The following is a 12,309-nucleotide window of genomic DNA, read 5'->3' as shown; positions in this document are numbered from 1 at the left end:
GTTCCCACAAACATTCACAGAAACCAATTAAAGGCCTTTACGTTTTAAAATCAAGAGAAACTAATTCAGTCAAGTGTGTTTAAACAATTGTTTTTTTTCTGTTTACCCACTTGGCACTGGGACTTCAATTTGTTTCCTCTTATTTATGAGAATTCATGGATTGAGGGGTCATAAACACAAGGCGTCCAGAGGAAGTGTTAAAATATGCTCTGCATGCCAGCGCTTTTGTTGAAGGTGACATTTGGCTGTAGAAATATCTAATCTGTGAACAATTCTTTTTTCTACTTGTCTCTTGGCACTACAGATCAAATCAATTTCTTTCTGTAATATTCATTGGCCTGTCTGTTGTGTTTGCTTAAAGATTGCAACAGTTCTGAAAGTAAAAATCCCATTATTTTTTGTTAAAGACAGACATACTGTGAGCTACGAGGTTGTATATACTTTTGTTGAAGCCACCAGCCCTGCATTTAAAAAAAACATTATATATATATATATATATATATATATATATATATATTTTTTTTTTTTAAATAATCATGTTTAACAGCACAACTGAAAAACTACTGTACAAGTTTCTGCAAAGAAATCAGAGAATCGTGTCAAAAGAACACTTTAGTGCCTGTCCACACATTGCGAAAGATGAATCAATCTCCCTAAGCTCTCAAACAATATGCATATTTTGCAAAAAATGTAAAATATATTTTCTTTACATTAACATCTTTAAATCAACAGTTTTACATTGTTCTTAGTTTTACCATCTTGTTCCTTTGTCGTTCTGTGATTTTCAAAAGATTGTCATGTTGTGATGCACCTCATAACTATTTGGTTTGGTTCACAGCTTAATACTCTTTAATGAAGATTTTTTTATAACCCTCATAAGATTAGTAGGCTACTACCGGAACCAAGGCTGAGAAGGTAGGCTGTTGCACTCTATTATTTATTTATCTATGGCGACAGAAAAGTACTGGTAAAAAAAGAACAATTTGGCACAGTGTGAAGTATGTGGTATGACAATATAGTACAACATACGACTATATGGATGCAGTATATTTTTTGACAGAACTTTACATGTCTGTGTCTCTAGTTATCAACAATGCTGAGAATGCTACACGTAATTTGCAATATGACTTGCAGTCTGACGCATTTTGGAAAGCACCAACATGACGCAAATAATGTTAGTGTATGCTGTTGCATGGCTTATCTGGTCATATTTATGTCGCTTTATTGCTTTGTGCTACATAATGCGAACATGTTTTGCACTAATATGAGACTTACATTCATTTGTTATGATTAATATTAAGCCTAACTTTTGGTTTGTGTTTAGCAAGTTCCAAATTTGGGGGGGAAAAATAAAAAAAAGTTCCTTTTTAAAAAAAAAATAAAAATTTAAGTCACCAAAGTATGGGAATGCAGATATCACTACATGGTTATGTAGCAGTGTAAAACATTTTGGTGTATAGCCTGTAAAAATAGCTCTATTGTGTAATATACTGTTGTTGTGACAGGAGATTTTGATCATAATGTCTCCCTAAGTTTCATGGCCATTCATGCCAACGCATGTGGTGACCTGTGAGTGGACTTGTTTGAATTTTCATAACTATTAATATCATTCCATGGCTTTGTGCACACACTCACACCTTTACACGCATGTGTAACATTCATCATTGTGAGTGTGTTTCTCAGTGGGACTTCTCGTAGCGTGAGGGGGCCGGTTTCCTCTCAGTGCCCTGGTTTGGGTTTCACAATATAAAGGACCGGCTTCCCATACTGACAGCTGATGATGTCATGGAAACAGTGCAGAAGTGCAGCTCTCCTCTCGTTCTCCCCTCGTTTTCTTGAGGAAATGGGGGGAGGTGGTCATCTTTAAGACTTTGCGTTCATTAGAGCCATCTACCTGGGCTGAACTCTTACTTTTTTGGATATTTATGTGTTTACGTAATCCAGAGCAGGGTGCTTTGTAGGACCCGGTTCATGTTGAATTTCAATTTATATATTTTTTAAAAAGTAGGGCCTCCAGTAAAAGATGGTTTAATGCATATTTTACATCCGTTACAGCTTTTCAGGCAAGACACTGCAAATTGATCGCAGTACAAAAGACCCGTCGACCCGAGACACAAGGTCTCTGCAGACCTTTATATCAAACTGTCCGGTTCTCATGCCAGACTGCTCGAACAGAAAAGGACATTGAGAGAGACCAGGGGGCTTATGAGTCTTATGCTTATGGTATATTCTTAAAAAAAACAACAACAACTCAGTGGCTATTCTTAATACTTGCACAAAAGATATGTGGCATAAGGACCTTACATAAGTTAACTATCAGTCACAGAAAAACTTGCATGACTAATTTGCATATTAGAATATACGTAACAGCATGCACTACCCAATAAAGAGCAGTAGTGTGATTCTGGAAGTAAAAATCCCGTTCAGAACAGACCTATCAGGAGAGCTTTGAGATTAATTAATAAAACCTTATTTTTTTTCTTTTTCTTTTTGACCACTCAAACTCAAACTGTAAGTATATCGTTTTCAATTGCCCCCGACTCCCAAAAATATATATACAGACACACACACACATACATTTTCTTTTTCCCGAAATATATATATATATGTATATGTATATATATATATATATATATATATATATACATACCTCTGACTACAGAATCGCCCTGACTTCTTTGCTGCAATCCTTTAAATACAAAACCAAGATAAAACATCCTCCAAATGGAGGCCTGTACAAACAATTGGAATTTGCATTAAGCCAGGTCCCAGACCTGGGTGGTCTACACCTCAATGGGAACAAAAGGTAATTTGCATGGGATTGCTCTCTACGGTGATCAAAGTTTCTCTTAACTCTTAGGATCTGTATTATCTTTTAGTAAGATTAAGACCATTGTACCACTTGCCCTGAAACTATTCAAATGAAACCAAACATGACTGTAAATCTTATTTGCATTCATTTAGAACATTATATTCTTGACCAGTTTGAGTGAATCCAGTGGAGGGAGGAGATGAAAAGGCACAGATGCATATGTGAGAGAGGCGTTTCCTGCACCACCCCTCTGTGGGGTGTCTTGAAGATGCCAGTGTATTGTTTGTTTCTCAGGAGATCAAAGTATTTTAGTTTCTTTTATCCTTACAATATATACACACACACACACACAGTATACATATACTGTATGTATATATATATATATATATATATTTCGGGAAAAAGAAAATCCACTCTGGGTTAAAATGAGTGAAACACAACATGTTTACATGTTTACAATTTTACCATGCATCAAAATATTTAGGTTTTTATTTATTTTTCAGTTAATTAAAAAAAAATCATTTAGTTTGCTATGCAAAAAAAAAAAAGAATGGGAAGAATACTTCAAGAACCAAGGCCACTCACAGTTAGTCACGGTCACGCGCACATAAAAGCCTTGTGTACAGATTCGATTTGAGTTTGTGCTAGAAATAGCAGAAGATGTATGTGTTTTGTAGATAAAGAGCATTCACATGGTGGAGCGAGATGAGTTCGGAAGATGGAAAAAAGGAGGGGGGGATGGAGCGGTGGGGTGATCACATGTTGCACCTGCAGTGTCGTTGCTCGTTGGGAAAAAGGAAAAAACAGGATATGGAGCTCAAACAACATCCTGTTACAAACCCCCCCCCCTCGGGCTGTTTGTGTGTGTTTGGTTATTCATGCCTCCTGAGCGAAAAGTGGGAATGAACTGAATTAGGATACAGTGGGGAAGATGGTGAAAAGAGAGTGGGTGGTCTCGTCTTTTCAGATTGGGTTTCATTGATTCTCTCTCATTCACCTTTTATTTCATTTATTCTACCTTAGGAGAAAGACAATGAATAGAGTGTGTGTTCCTGTTTGTGAGAGAGGGAAAGAGAAAAAAAGTCATCAGAAAGATAAATAGTGACTGTGTGTGTGCGCATATCCTTTGCTCTTAATGATAGTTTGAGTAAGTGGCCTTGTTACTGGAATCAAAGCCCTTCCTTTTGTGGAAAAATCGCTTCATGCCATAACTCTGCTGTCTAAAACTGGCAAAAAGGTGAAAGAATAGCACTATCATTTCCTTGTGGCGATAAAGTGAGGCATTACCACACGTTTACACGGACTTCCTACTAGGTTCTTATTACAAGAGACTTCCTTCTGTCCGTGTTCAAAGAGAAAGGGGGATGTAGCATCAGTCATCACAACAGTATGTGGTAATGTTATAGTTTACAGTTGACTTCGGAGTCATCGTTTGCGTGCTATTTATACCGAACCCAACCAGTTAAGTGATTCAGGACCTGAACCAATAGAGTTTGGGCTAATTATGTCTACACGCATGGAGGCTTTTCCTACGCATGGCTTTTTTCTGCAAAGGAAAGGCCCATGTGAAGGGAAGTGTGCGTGGTGGTTGTGTTTGGCTACGGGAAGGCAAAGTGTTAAAGTTATTTGCTGAGAGGGAGCGTGGTGTTTAGGGGGCATCCTGTTCACAAAAAGTGCTTCCTGTCTAAGCTTAGCATGTCATAAACAACAACGTGGGGGAAAGAGGTGCAAAAGGATGTGTTTGAGAGATATAACAGGTTCACCAGTTACAACTGAATGAATATTTCACGAGAGACTATCAGCTCCATGGGTTTTTTTAAACCAGTCACTTGAACCGTTCATGTTCATTTTTAATGGTCAATTACATAATTTTTTATCTTAAAGTGTCCAGTTTTTAACACCAATAGGTGTGGCAAACAAATGCATTATGAATATTTTACTAATAATTATGATTACGTTTTTATGCTGGTGTGTTGTTTTGTGATTTAACTAGTTTAAATAGCAAATATATTTATCTTTGTTATGAATTAAAAAATATAAATTGTTAATCTACACATTTAAAAGTTATTACACAAGTTATTAGTATTAGTAAATTAGTACATTATTAAAATGAAGTTACTTTCCCTGTTAATACCATTGATGGTTGATTTTATTTAGTATTGTCTTTGCTTTTTACATTTAGAAATCTCTTATTATTTATATTAAATTTACACTGCCATTCAAGTCATCGGTATGTTTTTTTTTAATTAAAACTTTTATTCAGCTAGTATGTATTAAACTGATCAAACTTTTACATTATTACAAAAATATATATATATTTCAAATAACACTGTTCTTTTGAACATTCTATTCGGTAATGAATCCTGAAAAATAAATCTATCTCTCTATCTGTCTATCTGTCTGTCTGTCTGTCTGTCTGTCTGTCTATTTTACATGAAAAAGATGCTTTTTGCTGCCAGATATTGTAATTATAAAACCTACCAGCAGGGGTTAATTGGATCATTTTATCGAGCCAATCCTTAATCTGGTCTAGACTCTTTATTCAGCTGGTCTGCACTCTTTCTGCTGTAGCCAGTGTAGCCTGGGTGAACAGGGCTGATCAGAACTATTGACCAGCAGATCTTTCTAGCACCAGCTGCAGCAGGTGCATGGCTGAAACACACACATACACATACAGATTTATGAATGTTTTTTGGCTTTCTCACGCAGTCAAACCCCGAGACTTGATCCTCGTCATTTTGACCAGTTTGGCCAGCTCCTAAAACATGTGATATCATTGCACAATTATTAGCTGAAGTAAGCCAGATGATGTAACGGAGCGAAATGAAAGCTTGTTCTTGGATCAACCCCAAACTGTTTCCTTTGGGAGCTTCCAATGTGTCCTACTGCTCTTCTTGATGAAAGGATTGATCTGTAATTGGGATAATGAAGGAAATAAGGTCCCAAGGCCCTAGTTAGACCTTGACGTCTATCCATGCCAACTCTTTCCCTTCCCTTTCTGCAATGCCCTCATGTTGACTTGGGATGCCAATGATAGACATTTTCTGGCACAGAGGTTGGTGTATATACCCATCAGATTCTTTAGTCCAACCTTGGCAAATGCCCTGTTTTCTGTCTCTGTTTCATAGGGGTATCTGTAAAGATACCTAGGTGTGCGTGATGATGCATGTGTGCCAAATCACCATGCCATTCAAGGCTTGTATATGCCATCCTGGCAGTACAGCTGTCCATGTTCGTCTGAATACACGCCCCTTCTAGCCGACGAACTGGACTGGGACAAAAAAATGTGTCATGGGCCACGCACAGCGAACAGACACAATTACAGTGGGTACGGAAAGTATTCAGACCCCCTTAAAATTTTCACTCTTTGTTATATTGCAGCCATTTGCGGACCATCACAAATATGCAGGGGATCTTTACATGATCTCTCATGTTGTGTTTCAAAGCTCCCGCAATGCATAGTCCATCAGTGCAGTGGGGCAGATGATGGTTTGGGGCAGATTGATGACGGAAGAGCTTTGTGGCTTTGTACGCCTGTAGGGGATTGTGCATTAACAGCATTATTAATATGAAGAGTTATTTGCTGTTTGTCATTGGCTGTTTTTTTTTTTTTTGTGATCTATCCCTTTAAGTTAATCTTTCTATACTGTAAAAATAATTTTTCAAAGTTGTAAATAAACATATTATTGGAATATGATTTATAAGAAAATACTGTTTCATTCTATCTACTTCAAAAATGTCACGTTTAATTCAATGTTACTTGTAATTTCTTTGTAATTACTTGTGAAATGTACTATCATTTTTTTTCAGTGTATATTGTTCAACAGGGCTAAATTTTAATCTATATGGTTAAATTATGCATTTCTTTTCTGCATATGTGTACAGATACATCGTCCCAAATGTTCTAGTTAGGATGTTTTTTAACATGTTTTAGAAGGAAAAGGTCAAGATGAGGTTTCAAGAGGAGTGCACAACAAGGAAAGGATCCAAAAGTCTTGGATATTCGGTCTGCTGTTAACTCCCTTCTTGATGCAGTATCACGTAACAGGTTTCTCCGATCACGAAGCTGAGATTTTCTAACCATCCTGGTGAATTTAAAGCCCACAAGGCTTGGATCCAAATCCAAATTTGTTGTTGTATTCCCTCAACCCATTACAGAATATCTGGAAGCTTTATGAATGTGTCATTTGTGCTGTGGTTGTTAACTGCTTTAGCTTTCAGGGAATGGTTCTTATTACAGAGGTGCTTCCAAACTGCAACACTACCCTCTGACAACAATTTCTCATCTAGTACCAAAATCAACAACAACTTGTCCAAAGAGCCTCAAATGTCAGAAGTCTTGACACCAGCACAACAATAGTGCTTCATCAGAAAGAAAGTAAACAAAAAGGGCAACCTAGTACAACGGAACTGGAAGTTGCTATTACGATATATAGACAAAGGTGGACAGGTTGTGGGAAGGATATGTATTTAATAACAAAATAAGGGAGGGAATGAGAGTGAGAGTCACCAAGAACCTAATGAGTGACATTATGGTCAAAAACAGGACAGGAGATTATATGGAGTGTGAAAGGAAAAATGAATCAGATCCGATCTTCATGATTTTTATCTGTCTAGTTCAGAACCTTAATCTATAATTGAGAGTGTACTGTTCTGAGTGCATGCTGAAAAAGGTTATGACAAAGTTTTTATATTTATATAATAAATATTTTGATATAATATATAGATAGCTAGATAATAGATAGAGAGCATTTGATATTTTATTTGATATAATTTGTAAGTTTGCATATTAATATATTTTATATAGAGGTATACATATATTATCATTTGTGTGTGTGAATATATTTAATATTTATATAAAATGACTATTTAATTTATATTATGTAATACTATAAGATTTATATTCTAATATTATGTTTATTATAAATATTAATCAATGTACATATAATTTATGTAATTTAATATTAAATATAATTAAAATATCTAAAACAATTGTATGTTATTAATATTTTACACAATTCTTTTACTACAGTTAATTGAATATCAGTTCAACAGATTACCACATTATGATTATGATTCTGATTGCTGCATACATTAGAGAAGGCCAAGAGGTTGTACAGGCCAAATTGATCATTTTATGGCAAGATACACACATTTGATGTGTTTAACTGGTATTAGAACTAGATTAATCTGTAGCGTCTGGACCACTCCAACACACAATATATATTTTGTTAGCTAGATTTCACAAATACTTTGTAACACCCCAGGACGCCGAACAAGACCCTGGTTTCATGGTAACCCGATACATTTACAACCTTGTGGAATGCGAGCCGGCTCTCATTCTGCTTTCTCCTAGGTTAGATAATCATTGTATGTCTTTCTTATACTTTTCATAAAAAAACAAACAAAAAAACACATGGGCCTGTAATCCTTAAAATGGCACAAAATGAACGCAACCACAACTTGTACCCTATTCGTGGAAAATGCCTTATAATGTTTCAATGAGATGGTCTTTATGTGTGCGCACAATGGAATGAATGAATGAAATGTTTACAAAGTGTGTGTGTGTGGAAAAAAAGAGAGAGGATTTCATTTTATTGACTGGACGCGGTTAGGCCCCTGTATGGAGGGAAAAGGAGAGGAATTTCCCATGCGGTCTGCGGTGCTTTTAGGAAGCAAAAAGCTTTTAAAAAAAGACCTCAGCGGAAACTGGGAGAGGTGGGGGGAAGTCAGAAACGTCAGGCCAGGAGTTGGTGTGAAATTATTCCTGCCCTGAGAATTGCACACACACACACCGAATTATTTATAAGACTAAAACTAACTGAAAATGTCCTCATAAATCACCTACTCGTTGTAATACCTATGTCATACCCATGTTATTATACAAATGTGTGTCCTCATAAACCACACACACACACACACACCGGATTATAAATTTCTTTACGTCTTTAGTCAGTACAGCTCACGGGTCCATTGGCATGATCGCAAGACTTCTTTTGTATCAAATGTCTTCATCTCATATTCTTTCCGTTGACTTGTGCTCCATGTAACTCAAGACAATGCAACACAATTTGCTGAGGCATGTGCTTAAGTCCAAGCTGTACAGTGAAGAGATAGAAGAGAGGCCTAGTTTGAAATGGAGAGTAATGAGTGTTAGTAATGCTCTTATGAGATCATGTTAATTTCCATTTGTTTGTGTCTTTGTAGTTTCCATCTTGTGGGCCAAGGCGATCATATTCGTGAATGTGTCCCATTTAGGCAAACGATCATGAAGTGGTCGGCCGTCGTCACTTGCATTTCTAGCTGCAAGCCTAAACGCCTGGATTCCACCACTAACTTTGTAATTTTGATTATTTGATATTATTTGATTAACAATAATAAACAAGATCATAATGCTTTATGGTTACACTTTATTTTAAAGTTCCCTTGTGTAATCATACAAATAAGCACTGAGTAATATTAATTAACAACATATGCTTACTATACAATTAGTTAGGGTTTGGTTTAGGCTTAGTTTCTTGTAATTATGCAGAAGTTACTGTTATTACTATAAGTACATGTAAGATTACACTGTAAAATAAAGCGTTATTTGCATTATTTATTGGTCCATTATTTTTTTATCTTTTCGGATAAATGTCATTCACACACTCATTAGCTTGCAAATTAATTTAGCTCAAACTTTACAAAAAAAGTTCATTTAATTAAAGGAGTCATTAACTGCCTTTTTAAAATTTTGTACGGTTATCTGAGGTCCACTTATAATGTTATCAAGATTTTTACATCAAAAAACATCATAATTTACAAGTAATAGGCTATTTTCTGTCCTGTTTTGACCCCCTCATCAGAACGCTCTGTGGGAGGGGCTAAACAGGCAGTGATGTAGAAGCAGGAGTTGATCTTCTTCTGTGGAGGCGGGGTTTAGCCACACTATTATGTCAAAAAGTGTATTAGAGTATTAGAGTGGGTGACATAGTGACGTTGAGGTGGCGCCCGCTCATTCAGCCAATGAATTGGTATGATTCCATACAGGGCGTTCCCATTGCGTCAGCTACGCAGCATTGAGTAAACCTATGAAAGAGAATTTGATTTTGCTATAAAGCCCTTTTAAAAAGGTTTATTATAAGATTGTTTGTTTTTAATAGAATCATCTTAAGACACTGGTGTTCTTTTCAAGAATGAATGAAGAAAGATATATTTCGGGTTCCTCCCTCTGAGGTCGATTAACGCGGATACGCGTTTTGAGGCATCTTCTCCTGATAACACCGAAAATAACTTAAATTACACTTTCAGTTTTGATCTTACAGATAAGAGCAATACATTAATCGAATCTGTAAAGGGTCTACTTTTATTTGTATACACAGATAATAACAACAGAACTTTGTGCATTTATAAAATAAAGAAAACAAACAGGGTGTGCTGTCTGCCGCCTTGGTGTTTCATTTTTTTAATGCTGAAATACTGCTGTCCCAGAGATAACTGTAAGTAAACCATTCTGTTCTCCCAAAAAAAGTGTACAGAGATTTGTGGCACTATCAAAATATATAGTTTGTTGGAGACCAACAGCACTGGTTCATCCAATTGCGGGAGTTTGGGGTGGTGCTACTGTATCTGTTTGGGCAGCCAGAGGTAGTATTTAGGAAACCTGTTTGTACACAGTCATTATTTATGCATGTCCATGAGTAGAAATTACACACTTTGCCTTTAACTACTGCAACTGAACTGTAAGTGTAAAGTTGCCAATACATGTGCTCCCTCTGTGTGTTGTTTGTTGGCTTGTTTTGGTTTGCACTGTAAATGCATCCGTGTGCAAACCATTGAAAGTAATATTCCCAAATCACAGCTCCCAGCAATAATACAGTTATGAGGTCATAATCCGTTACCCTGCGTGACACAGATAGCAACATGTTTGACTTACAGCCTCCTGAAAGGTCTGAACTTCTCATTCAATCTTCCATTGACAGATTCGGGGTGAGGGGATACATCTGATACGCCTGTAAACACAATTGCCATTAAGTCTGTCTTGATAGACAGACGTTGACCTTTGCTGAAACCGCAGGGCAAGAGGGCTTAGAATATTTCATTGTTCATTTAATGGTCCTATGGATTTAATGATGGGGTCGAGCCTCTAAGAGAGGTAATGAGACCCCCGGCATACACATACAGAGCTCTTTATCCATGTGCCAATTGGTTTTTGACAATTTTTTGCTATAGACGCTGAAACATGATCTGTACCTGAGAAAAGAAGCTAAAGAGGTCTGGACAGCTGCAACGATGCATCTCATGGAAGAAAGTGAGAGATAACAAGGGAGAAATTAGCAGTTGGTACTTTGTTTAAAGGTGTGTCACGTAAAGAACGTACAGAGTGTGTGTTTATTTATGTGCTTGTTGCGTATTTTCCCATGTGTATCGACATCTTTCCATGAGCTTGCCCCAGCAGCACATGCTTAAATTATATACCAGAGATACACACCCTGCTGAAAAGACTAGCTTAGATCAGCATTTCCATGCTGGTCCAAGCTGGTTTACGCTAGTTAGTTCTGGTCTGGTGCTGCTCTAGCTAGAGGAGCAGCATAGCCATGTTATTTTTAAATGTTCTTGAAATAAAACTCTTATGCTCACCAAGGCTGCATTTATTAGATTAAAAATACAGCAAAATAAGTAATATTGTGTAATATAATTACAATTTAAAATAACTGTTTTCTAATTTATTACATTTTAAAATGTAATTTATTTCTGTGATGCAAAGCAAAATTTTCTGCAGCCATTAAGCCAGTCCAGTGCCACATGATCCTTCAGAAATCATTCTAATATGCTGATTTGGTTCTCAAGAAACCAATATATATATGAAATTAATTTTAAATAATTTAATATAGATTATTATTAATAATATGTGTACTGTATGTGCGAGAGAGCAAAATAAAATAAAAATAATGATGTACACTGAACAAAATTATAAACGCAACACTGTTTTTGCCCCCATTTTTCATGAGCTGAACTCAAAGATCTAAGACTTTTTCTATGTACACAAAAGGCCTATTTCTCTCAAATATTGTTCACAAATCTGTCTAAATCGGTGTTAGTGAGCACTTCTCCTTTGCCGAGATAATCCATCCACCTCACAGGTGTGGCATATCAAGATGCTGATTAGACAGCATGATTATTGCACAGGTGTGCCGTAGGCTGGCCACAATAAAAGGCCACTCTAAAATGTGCAGTTTTACTGTATTGGGGGGCCCGAAAACCAGTCAGTATCTGCTGTGACCACCATTTGCCTCACGCAGTGCAACACATCTCCTTCGCATAGAGTTGATCAGGTTATTGATTGTGGCCTGTGGAATGTTGGTCCACTCATCTTCAATGGCTGTGCGAAGTTGCTGGATATTTTCAAGTTTCAAGTTTCAAGTCTGCTTTATTGTCAATTCTTCCACATGTACAGCACATACACACAGAGAATTGAAATTGCGTTACTCTCAGACCCTTGGTGCATACAGATAACA

Source organism: Sinocyclocheilus grahami, unplaced genomic scaffold, assembly GCF_001515645.1.
Source record: "Sinocyclocheilus grahami isolate Dianchi unplaced genomic scaffold, SAMN03320097.WGS_v1.1 scaffold794.1, whole genome shotgun sequence".
Lineage (NCBI taxonomy): Eukaryota > Metazoa > Chordata > Actinopteri > Cypriniformes > Cyprinidae > Sinocyclocheilus > Sinocyclocheilus grahami.
The sequence above is the reverse complement of the archived record's forward strand: the minus strand, read 5'-3'. Positions refer to the sequence as shown.